The sequence below is a fragment of the Lepisma saccharinum genome, chromosome 21 (assembly GCF_977018435.1).
Source record: "Lepisma saccharinum chromosome 21, izLepSacc3.1, whole genome shotgun sequence".
NCBI classification, from domain to species: domain Eukaryota; kingdom Metazoa; phylum Arthropoda; class Insecta; order Zygentoma; family Lepismatidae; genus Lepisma; species Lepisma saccharinum.
Window position 1 is genome coordinate 43,644,247 of NC_139249.1, and position 10,685 is coordinate 43,654,931.

The 10,685-nt window shown below is 39.2% G+C and overlaps 1 protein-coding gene across 1 annotated transcript in view; it reads left to right on the top strand.

Annotated features, from left to right (window-relative positions):
- The first annotated feature begins 841 nt into the window (after positions 1–841).
- LOC146003899 (uncharacterized) overlaps positions 842–10,685 on the top strand; it is a 500,546-nt gene continuing 490,702 nt past the window's right edge. Inside the window, exon 1 of the mRNA XM_083142368.1 lies at positions 842–954. The gene's annotated coding sequence lies outside the window, so the exon portion shown is untranslated. The remainder of the gene's footprint in view (positions 955–10,685) is intronic.

The following is a 10,685-nucleotide window of genomic DNA, read 5'->3' on the forward strand; positions in this document are numbered from 1 at the left end:
GTGCATCTACTATTTCAGTATTTCCTTTTTGAAACCAACAATGATTAAGGAAAAGGCATGGTATATTATGAATGAATATGTGCGAGAATAGAGGAAAAAGCAGAGGATATTGTAGTCCTCATCAGGCGCGGTTGGCCCTATAGCGCACAGGATCAGTGAACCCCCAGTAATATACGATAATCACCTCGAGAATGAACAATAAACAATGTCTTTACATTTTCACATTATTTCGCTAAAAATTCTACACAATAAGTCATGTATTTGTGCCCGTAATACGGTGAACTCTTTTGCTGAAAAGAAGAAACCGCGATTCGGCCGCCCTGATACAGACCCTCAGTTGAACCCCCACAGGACAGCTCGTGCCATTGTGAAAGCTTCGTGCGGGAGCAGAAGCTCGAGGAGGGTATAGGACAAAATACATGGAAGATGAGATTTGCAGAACCTATGTTCAACCCAACGGTCATGCGCAGTTCGTTCTCTCGCAGAAGGCGCGGGACAAGGCTCCGATCTCGCTGCTTCCTCCCTTCCAGTGTTGCTGTGTGCGGTTCAAGTTTGAAGCGCACACATTACATATTCAATATTCTCTTTGTATCATTTTTGTACTGAACTTCTTGGAATAAATGCAAAATTGTGGCAGAGATGGATGAGTGGAAACAAATAAAAGCTGGAATTAGATGCGATGAATTAAAATAAAGGAGATACATTACCAAAATAGCTCGTGCATGCATTCAGAGGTTTTTCCTTAAAGGTGGAAACACTTCGGGTTCGCGAAAGAGAAAGAATGGCGCGAAGACGTGACTCGCTGTCGCTCGGTGTCAATGTCTCAAGTTTGTTAGTTTTTGAAGTGCTTGGATACTTGTTGGAAAGTATTAAGTGATGCTGCGAGTGAAGCGAGGGATGGACTTTACCTAGGTTATGTCACATGATGCAGTGTAGGCGTTGCTGTCCGCGCAGGTAAGAAATGACCGATAGAAATGCACGTAATTAACGTAAACGAACTTCCTTGTGCACTGAAAAAAAGCGTGTGCTGGTCCACCAGCCCCAAATTTGAACAACCTGTCGCGTATAAATGAAAGGGTCTCAGGTTCGATTTCTAGTATGCGCATGCCATTAGTTGCCATTTCCCTTTAACAAATGTAGGACCAGTTCTGATTAGTCGGCATGGACGTCCGGAAGGGGAAAAGGGGGCAGCCCCCCATGGAAATTGAATGTAAACCAAAAATTATATATTACACATAAAGGCACAATTTATTGTAGTTTCAGCCAGGCCCGTAGCTAGAGGGGGGCAGGAGGGCAACTGCCCCCCCTGAGACCCTGCCTTGCCCCCCCTATGAAAATATAGAACACATTCTTATCCGGAATTCTCACTATTCTTATATCCTATATTGCTCTAACAACACAACAAAGACACTCATTGATTTGGTTATTTATTAAGGAAGGTGTGTTGGATTCTGTACTGTCATAACAGAATTGGGAAAAAATCCCTTTCAAGATCCAGATTTCTGAGAATGATTTCCAGATTTTCAGTATCTAGAACAGTTGGGAAATTCTGAATGGTCTTGTATTATTAAGGGTGCGTAATGTGCTTGGATGTGTTTTCTTGGATTTCTATGAAGTTTGAAATGCTCATTTTGTTTTGTTTCTCACATATACCTTTTGGTAATAGTGATGCATGTGGTAGGGAGAGAGAGAGTGGATATTTGATTTTTCTTACTTAACGCCTCTGTTATGCCACTTCTAGTTAATCGCGACGATGGAACGAATGATGATATGAAATTGATTTAGGGACACTCACAAACAACACCCATGCCCAGGCTGGGGTTTGCACAGCTACCCCTGCCATCGCACTGCGTTGTGTGATATGGGTTACACCAGGTATCTTTTGGAGTGTAAATAGAAAAGTTTCTAGGAAGGTTTTGCAATACACCTTTCATTTTCAAAATCTTTGAAAATACTTTCCACCACTTCTTCATTCTTCAAAACCATTCGTCGAACCAACTCTTCCATATTTCCTCAGGGAAGTGGGTACACTCGTCATCCCACACCCTTAGAAGCTTCTTTTCATTGGAAAACCTATTCCTTTTAGCCTGTTATCGACGTGAGGAAACAGTGGAGCGGTGCTCAGGAGCGTTGTCATGGTGGTAAAACTAAGCGTCTGCCTTTGAGCGTGGACGAGTGTTTTTGATAGCTTGAACTACTCTGGGCAGGCACTCCTCGGTGTACCACTTCGCGGTGACGGTCTTTTGTGTTAATAGCACCACATGCTCCACAACTCCCCTTACAGTTACTGATCGAGATTCTTGCACAGACACGAGCGTGTTTTCATAATCGAAAACCCATCTTTTTTCTGAGGTAAAGCCAGGTTTCATCGCCTGGTAAGATGCTGTTGACGTAGCGAGATGTTACATTTTCCTCAACACACTTCAACTTGTCACAACGTGCGACCTTCTGTTGCACCATATTGCAAAATTTTACTAGTACACTTTGTATTAATTTCCAAGCTTGTAAATTATTTCTCTTATTTAAACGCATCAAATATGATAAAGCAACATAGGTGTGTGTTATGATAAATGCATTTTATAAAGGAAAGGGTAAGTGTTGACTTACTGTTGGAATGCTATCATTTCCATAGTATTCTATTGCTTTTAGAATTTTAAGCGGCAGTAAAAAAAAATGACATTTGAAACCGTGAAGCTAATTGGGATTGCATACATTAAGAATAGCAGATGATGCCATTTTTCGATGGCTTATATTGTAGCATCGAAACAAGAACTGGACAAGCAAATGTAAGAAAAGTTGTTCGCCTTGATGTCCTCTACACACTGTGAAAATTGCCCTGCGTATATATGTTCAAGAAAATGACGCTGTGTTGCCAGAGGCCCCGGGTTCGAATCCCGGTTTGGACATGGATGTGTGTGTTTGCCCAAAAATGGGAAAAACAGAAAATGTAGTAAGAAATGGCAACCTGAGAAAAAGTTAATAACAGGGCATACTACCGATTAGGGGTATTCCATTAAAATTTTTAAAAAAAGTCGGTACAGCGTTTGAATGCCACGTGGGTGGCATTCAATTCCTGGGGTGGGTGATCTAAGATCGAAATTTTTCCGGTCTTGTCCCACATAAAACAGCTCCGGGGCTCATCCAGCCTCAAATAAATGGGTACCTGGGGAGTAAAGGCTGCCGGAGCATGGTGCTGATCACATCGCCTTCAATTTGGCCGATGTCGCGAATGTGTGGGGATCTATCCCCACATCCCCTAAATGTGTCTTCATGGCACGGTGCTATATACAGGAAACTTTGCCTTTTTATAAACCTAATTTTTTGCCAAAACATTCTGTCAACTCTTCTGCTGTGGAATGGATTTTCCTAATTTTACTCATCTTAAGCCATTCTGTAACTCACAGAAATCAGTTTCAGTATAAAAAAAACTCTGATATTTGGGGTTTGTACACTTTGGTGGTGACAGGAACCATGAGACCTTAACGCAGGAAGGAGTAAGGTGAAGGAGGCCCCTTATACACTGTATAGTTGATTTCATATTATAGTCATTAAGAAACATATTTTTCCTAATGTAAAGAGCATACAAGATTCCCCTGTATGCAACTTAATATGAAATGACACCGTAAGCCAAGAAGTCATTGATCAATCAAGGGGTTCCCATTTGTTTGTCGGGTGTCAAAAAAATGTGTTTTCAACAATAAAATAATACAATTCACACAATATTTTGCAAATTGGTTAATGTAACCAGTAAGCCAACATTTTCTGTAGTGATGTAAGAGTCTCCCCTTTGAAGCAAATAGGATCCGTGGTAGTCCTAAGAGACCCATGTTTTAATGTACAAAAAACGTAACAGACGTTGTACGTTACAAATTTTTACAGTATTCATCAAAGTGTAGCTAATATGTAACCATTATTATTAACTTTATTCGATTTTTATTGCTTATTGCTTATTGCTGTTATTGAATTCTTGTTCCTACGTACAAATCTTGCATACTGGAAACTAGAGGGAAACATTATGAAGCACGTCTTAATCGTCTATTAACATTATCGACCTGCAATCTAGTTGCCTCAGACTCGATTTTCGGTGGCAGCACATTTAAATTTAAAGTAGATACAGTCCGGATTAGCCTATTTATCTTACATTTTATTGACATTTAATGTTGTTCGAATTTTTTTTGTTCGTTGGAGTTTCGCGATATCATCCCTTTCCGGTTAGTAATTGCTTTGTGTGTGTGTGGGGGGGGGGGGCAACATGTCCTACTGTGTACCTCACTATATCTGCCAATGCGACACAATATATTAAAAATTTGCCCCCTCAAGAATTGACTTTGCCCCCCCTACTAAGAATTCCTGGCTACGGGCCTGGTTTCAGCCCTAAATTTATTCGCACACCCCTAATACAAAACCTTATACTCCCATATAAAAAAAAATTCTGGACAAATCTTTTAAGCCCGCCCCCCATCCTTTTGTTAGGCGAAGGAAGTTTATTTTGCGGAAACTGAATATATGTCACATGACTTCAGTGAACCCCCGGGTAAATAATGCACGAGCCGCGCCTGGTCCTCATGCTCTTCAATGAGCCAGTCCCATTGCAAAATAGTAGAACCTGTTTCGCATGACCAATTGTACCAACCCACCCTGTAGGCCCTTGTATGTGACTTTGTCAACATGACATCAAGAATTACACACATACACATAATAATAATAATAATAATAATAATAATAATAATAATAATAATAATAATAATTCCTTTATTTAGCGGGCGAGGTTCAGCCGTGGGCTGCTCTGCCACCTAACCCTTGTCATGAGCTACATAAGAAAATATAAGTATATATAATATAATAATATATGAGTACAGATGGAAAGATTGATTACAATAAAGAGACATAAAAAAATCACATTACCTACAATTACGAATATTCTCATTTGAGTAATATTAGCCATAGGATAATATAAATGTGAAATAACAAGAAAATATTAAAAAAAAAGAAAATACAAATGTGAAAAGAAAAATATAAATGTAAATATTAACATAAGGTTGCATTTAAGTAAATAATAATAATAATGATAATAATAATAATTTGAAGATATTAATAAAATTCCAATAGTTACAGTTATAGAATGTGAGTGTTTTGTCGTTTGTTGAGTGCCAGTTCACTTCTAGTATGTGCTGCTGTTCTGCTGCTGTTCCTGTAGAAGCATTTCTTTCAATTTAATTTTGAAACTCTTATTGAGTTTTATGGATTTAACATTTGTTGGTAGTGCATTCCATGCTTTCGGGGCTGATATAGAAAAGGATGAGGTATATAGCGTAGTCGAATGGTGAGGAATGTCAAGTTCGTTGTGACGACGTGTCACGTGTCTGTGAATTGTGTTGCGATTACATAATTTTTCAAGTAAGTACGCGGGTTTACGTTCAGTTTGCAGAGGGGGGCCTTTGCTTTTTTTGGCGGGGGGGGGGGGGCAAGATTTGTAGATCCGGCACTGATTCTGGGTTCAAATGCAGGGTAAAACGTTCCTATATCTTATCTTTGAGAAATAGAGAAGAAAATACCAACGCGACGGTGAAAATACAGAACTATAACAATATTCAAACATTTACAAGGAACAATGCAACTTTGCGTGCTAACTTGAAGCACAGGAAAAAGCTACTAAATTAGCTACAGGTTTTATGCCGCGCCATCCACTCATACCCATGTTTTTTCATTCCCTCTTTTACTGACTCTGTGGACAAAGGACTGCCAGTCCTTTGAAGCCGTAAATAAGGTTTTCAAACCTTCCCCGAAAGACTTTATTAACAGAAAATGAACCCCCCTATGTACTTCCTACCCTCTGGCTGCGACATTTGTTCACCACATGACATCTGCTGAAACTGAAATACATGCAAGGTGATCGACCAGGAAAACTCGCAGAATTTTTTTCATTAATTATTAGGAAAGACATGACATGTTCACCTTTAGTGAGTCTGTTGGTCCGTTTCAAGTTCGGGAGAATGGTAGATGTAAAGTTTCCCGAGTCGGATATTTTGTTTACGTTGAGAGATTTAGCCACGCCTCTTCATCGTTGCCAACGCGATAAATAACATTTCCCTACAGACTGTAATCCTGTAATCACCACCGACAAATAAACATCGGTTGTAATGACAGTAATATAACAAGGAATATTAGAAAGAATGCCTGTGACATGATTTCCTAATATTTTTGATGATAAATTGTTTTCTTTCTGTTATTTTATTATCTGTTGCCCAACGATATTGTGATACGACATGTTGGCAACTCTGGGTGTAGATGTAGGAGTAGGGAGATTCCAAGTAGTGATGGGAAAAGTCGTTCCTTTTGCGGATTCGACTCCTTTCGTTCCGCTCACCTAAAGGAATCGATTCCTCCAACTCGTTCCTTCGTTCCTTTCGTTCCACTGCAAGTCGGTCCGACTCCGGCTGTCTCGTTCCAGTTCCACCATGATTTCGTTCACTCGTTCCTTTTCGGAATCATGATTCCTGGAATCATTTCCTCTCGTTCCGAGGAACGAGGCTCATGTTTCGTTCCTCCTTGCCAGGAGAGGAGGTGGGGGAAATTGAAAATAATGTAGGATGGAGTTTTGTGGACCTGGTAATATGTGTGTGTGTGTTAATTACACGCGGCTAAAGGGTGGGCCCATTCAATGATATTTTGCAGCGTTTTACACTTCGCGGGTGCACTGCTAAACAATGTGAAATTACAAGTACTTTACTTTGAAAGGAGAAAATTATCATCATGCATTTTTTCCCCATTTATTACTGATATTAGCTATAACAAATTGTAATCACACTAAAAGCGATGGAAATAAAGCTAAGAAAAATATGCCATGTGGTAAAACAAAATCTCTCAAAAATGCCGATTGTGTGTAATTGATTCGACGTAAATATATCAATATCGTTTTTTTTTTTAGAAATATACGTTTCTTTTATGTCGACAACAGGAATGGTTCATAACTGATATTTTCTTTTTACCTTGTATATATTCTTGATAAAGGTTGTGTAATGGGAGGGAAAGGGGGAGAAAAATGAACCACCGAATGTACTTAATAAATTAAATTGTCATGGATGCCAAATGATTACTGCGCTCTTCTCTCAATGTAAATGTATTTTTATTAACTTCAAATACATAGTTACGTCCCTTTCTTTTTAGAATTCGATGTTCTTATGATTCAGATTTCAGCGAACATTTGATTTTACGAAGTGCAGGTGTATCTCAAACACACCCGCACCCTTGCCTCTCTCCAGGATGTTTGGTCGGAACGAAACCTCGGAACGATTCGTTCCGACTCCAAATTCTCGTTCCGATTCCAAAACTCGTACCAAGGCTCACTGACTAGTCCTTCAAACGTACAGTCCGCCTATTGGGGAGCTTGGAGCGAGTTAAAAACTGTTGTAACGCCCTCCATTATATTTGGCTTCCTGGTTGGTTCCTTCTGACCTCAATAGCGGGTGAAGGAGGGAGAGGAGTTTAACCGCGATGAACCCAGCAGGAAACTTTCCTAAAAACGGGAAATGTTGGAGCCAAGGAAGGGAAAAGGGTGAAACGTCTAAAATGTGCAAGAAACGGTAGAATTAGATGTCTTGCATTAAATAATACTTATCTTTTATAAACACCTGAAATGTATTTTCTTTCAGTTCGAACTCAGTTGATCGCAGTTAATCGTGATTGAGTTAAAAAGTGTAACAACATTCAAGTAAAGCCGGAGCCTGTGGCTGAGTGGTTAGCACATCGCGCTGCGACGCCAAGGGTCCCGGGTTCGAATCCCGCTCGGACTTGGTTGTTTGTGAATGTCCATTCATCAATTTCATCACTCATCCCCATCTTCGCAAATTAGCCAGGAGCAGGGGCGGCGCCAGATGTTTTCGACCGGGTGGGCTGAAGCTCCTTATTGATAGATTAGGGTGGGCAGTATAAATGTAAGACCATATATAGTATATATGTGTATGTAACACGTATGTATCCCCCTCTCTCTTACACTCCCGAGTCTCCTCTTACTTATTTTCCCTTTCCTTTTCTTGTTTTCCTCTTTATTCTTTTCTAATCTGTTCTCGCAACTTGTTCCATTTCCTTTCGCTTTGTCTCTGATGGACACAATTATTTCAAGGAAGTGTTTACCCATGTGCAGCCATACATTCTAATCAGTCGCATTCTTTTATGCATGTTAATACAGTGAAATAAATGTGAATTTGGTTTAAGCTTGGCACATACTTGATTTTATATATTCGGCGACAATGATAGAAAGTGCGATGGTAGACAATCCTGAAGTTTAATTTAAATGCATGTTCCTGAGCATAGTATTTTCGTCGTATAAGTTTTTGACTGAAAGAGTTTTCTTACTCCTTGGGGGTCACTTTTCTTAGCTTACAAGGTTTGTACAACTGACAAATCTATCTGAATGTTTGTACTAGCGACGATTGGGTGTCAACATTTGAGGGGCAAGGACAACATACTTTTTCTTGGTAGAAAAGGTTTAGCATAAAGAGGCCATAGTGCGGGGGCAAAAAGTGGCAAAATGTGGCGGGGGAATTGCATCCCCCACTTCCCGGTCCTTCTAAATGAACGTCTTATTAGGAATGATTATAAAACACACACGGAAAACAAATTCTTTGTTCATTTTCCGTGAAGTATTCCTAAGCTAATGAAAGGCTATTTTTACAAAATATCACTCATAAGTAATAAACAAGTAAGATTGAAAAATCTGTTCAGAATTGAAGAGATTATTAGCTAGTTGCTATTCGTTTTCTGATCTGTCATGTTACTAATGCGGGAGAAGCAATACACGTATGGTTACATGAACATATTTTTTGAGGTAACAAAATGATTTAGGACACAAGGAATTCACCAAAGTTGATCACCGTACCAGGCATAATTCATCTATTTTTCATAGATGACTTGGGTTGTATGGTGTGACCATTTCGAATACACTAGAATGTCAACCTGTACCCTATGAGGGTTTGCATTTTGAGTGTCAGCATGTGTTTGTTTTCACCCCTTGGTTACTTTCATCTAATCACCATTGAACCTTATTGTCGTCATTATCAAAATTAGCAGAAAAATGACTTTAAATAAAACAAATCAACCACAACTTACTCTTCCAAAAATGGAGTTTCATTAGCCCATAGCTCTTAGAAAGTTGAGATGGTAGTTTCAATTGCACAGCGTTTCATTAGTGGATCAAGGCAGCTAATTCCGTGAACAATGACGTTTTCCGAAAGTCTCAAATATTTGTCTCAGGCAATCACCCTCTTAAAATGGACGCATCTTCTGTGGTGATAAAATGCCACGTTTGGTGCAAGTTCTTTCTGTATATTTTTCCCCAATGACATAACGCTGTCGCATTATAATGAAGAAGTCCTGTGTTCGACTCCCCCCCTCCTCTGGTGGAAGCACAATGCACACTGGTTCGGACTACACGGTAAACTGTAGGTTTAGTCTCGATTAGCCTATCTGAGCATAAAAGTGGGCTTAAAATCAAACTAACAAAATCGTCTTCTGGATACTTCGTGACATAACTTTTTCTTTACTTCCGCTGCGTGTACAGATTCTGTTGATATTTTCGGTTGATTAATGTGGCCAAATTTATGTGTGGGACGAGGATTTCTAAATAGGATAAGCCACTCATTAGTAGATAATTGAATAATTCTGTAGCTTTTTCAATACATAACTGGTTTATTAAAATTTATTCACTTCAGTATTGTAGTGATTATTGTGATTCCTTCTTATTAGTAGAATGAATATAAAGTTGATATTTCCCATAGCATATTGATATTTGAAGATAACAGGTATATAAAAATTGTAATGAAATAAGAAAAGGGACACTTCTGGAATTTCAATGCAGAGCTAATTAAAACTATATTATACTCTCTAGCATACTTAAACCCAAAGGTTTATCGCTGCAGCAACACAAGCCTTCAATCTGTCCCTGTTCGGGACAAAATCAATCCAATCTTTCCCATCCTTGCCGATTTATTTTAGGTCCATCTGAACGTTATCCCTCCATCCTTGTATTGGCCTTTCCACTGGTCTCATACCATCAGGTTTCCCAACAAGAATCCTGTAAACTATTCTATCCTCTGCCATTCGTGTCACATGGCCTGCCAATCTAAGTCTTCATGATTAAATTATTTTAATAATAATTAAAAAGTCGAAATAAACAATAGTGTTGCCGGAGGAAGTAAAGCTAAGATGATGTTTTTATTTGTTTACTTGGAGATTATTTTAACCATACCCAGGCTGGGATTTATATATGCATGTGGAGGCCCGGAGCTGCAGTCCTCAAGTTCAACCTAAATTCTGATCTAATCTTGATCTTACCCTGCATAATTTTGAGCCTCCTAAGCCTACTAGCTGCTTTTAATCATGGAAGTATTCATTTGATCACAGTTTTTGTTTCAATAGCTCTAGTAGTTGCTTTCAATTTCTAATGACAAGATTGGCTTTTTATGGGTTGATAATATGTGAACATTTCTAGCATAGATAATATTCACAAGTAAAATATCGAACCATTCATATCTCCAAGTATATTTACTTATTGAATTTGATTGGGTGGGCAATCGGGTGGGCACAGGAATTTTTGGGTGGGCGCTCGCCCACCCGTGCCCACCCCTGTCGCCGTCCCTGGCCAGGAGGCACAAAACGCAAAGTAAAATAAACTAAATCAATCAATC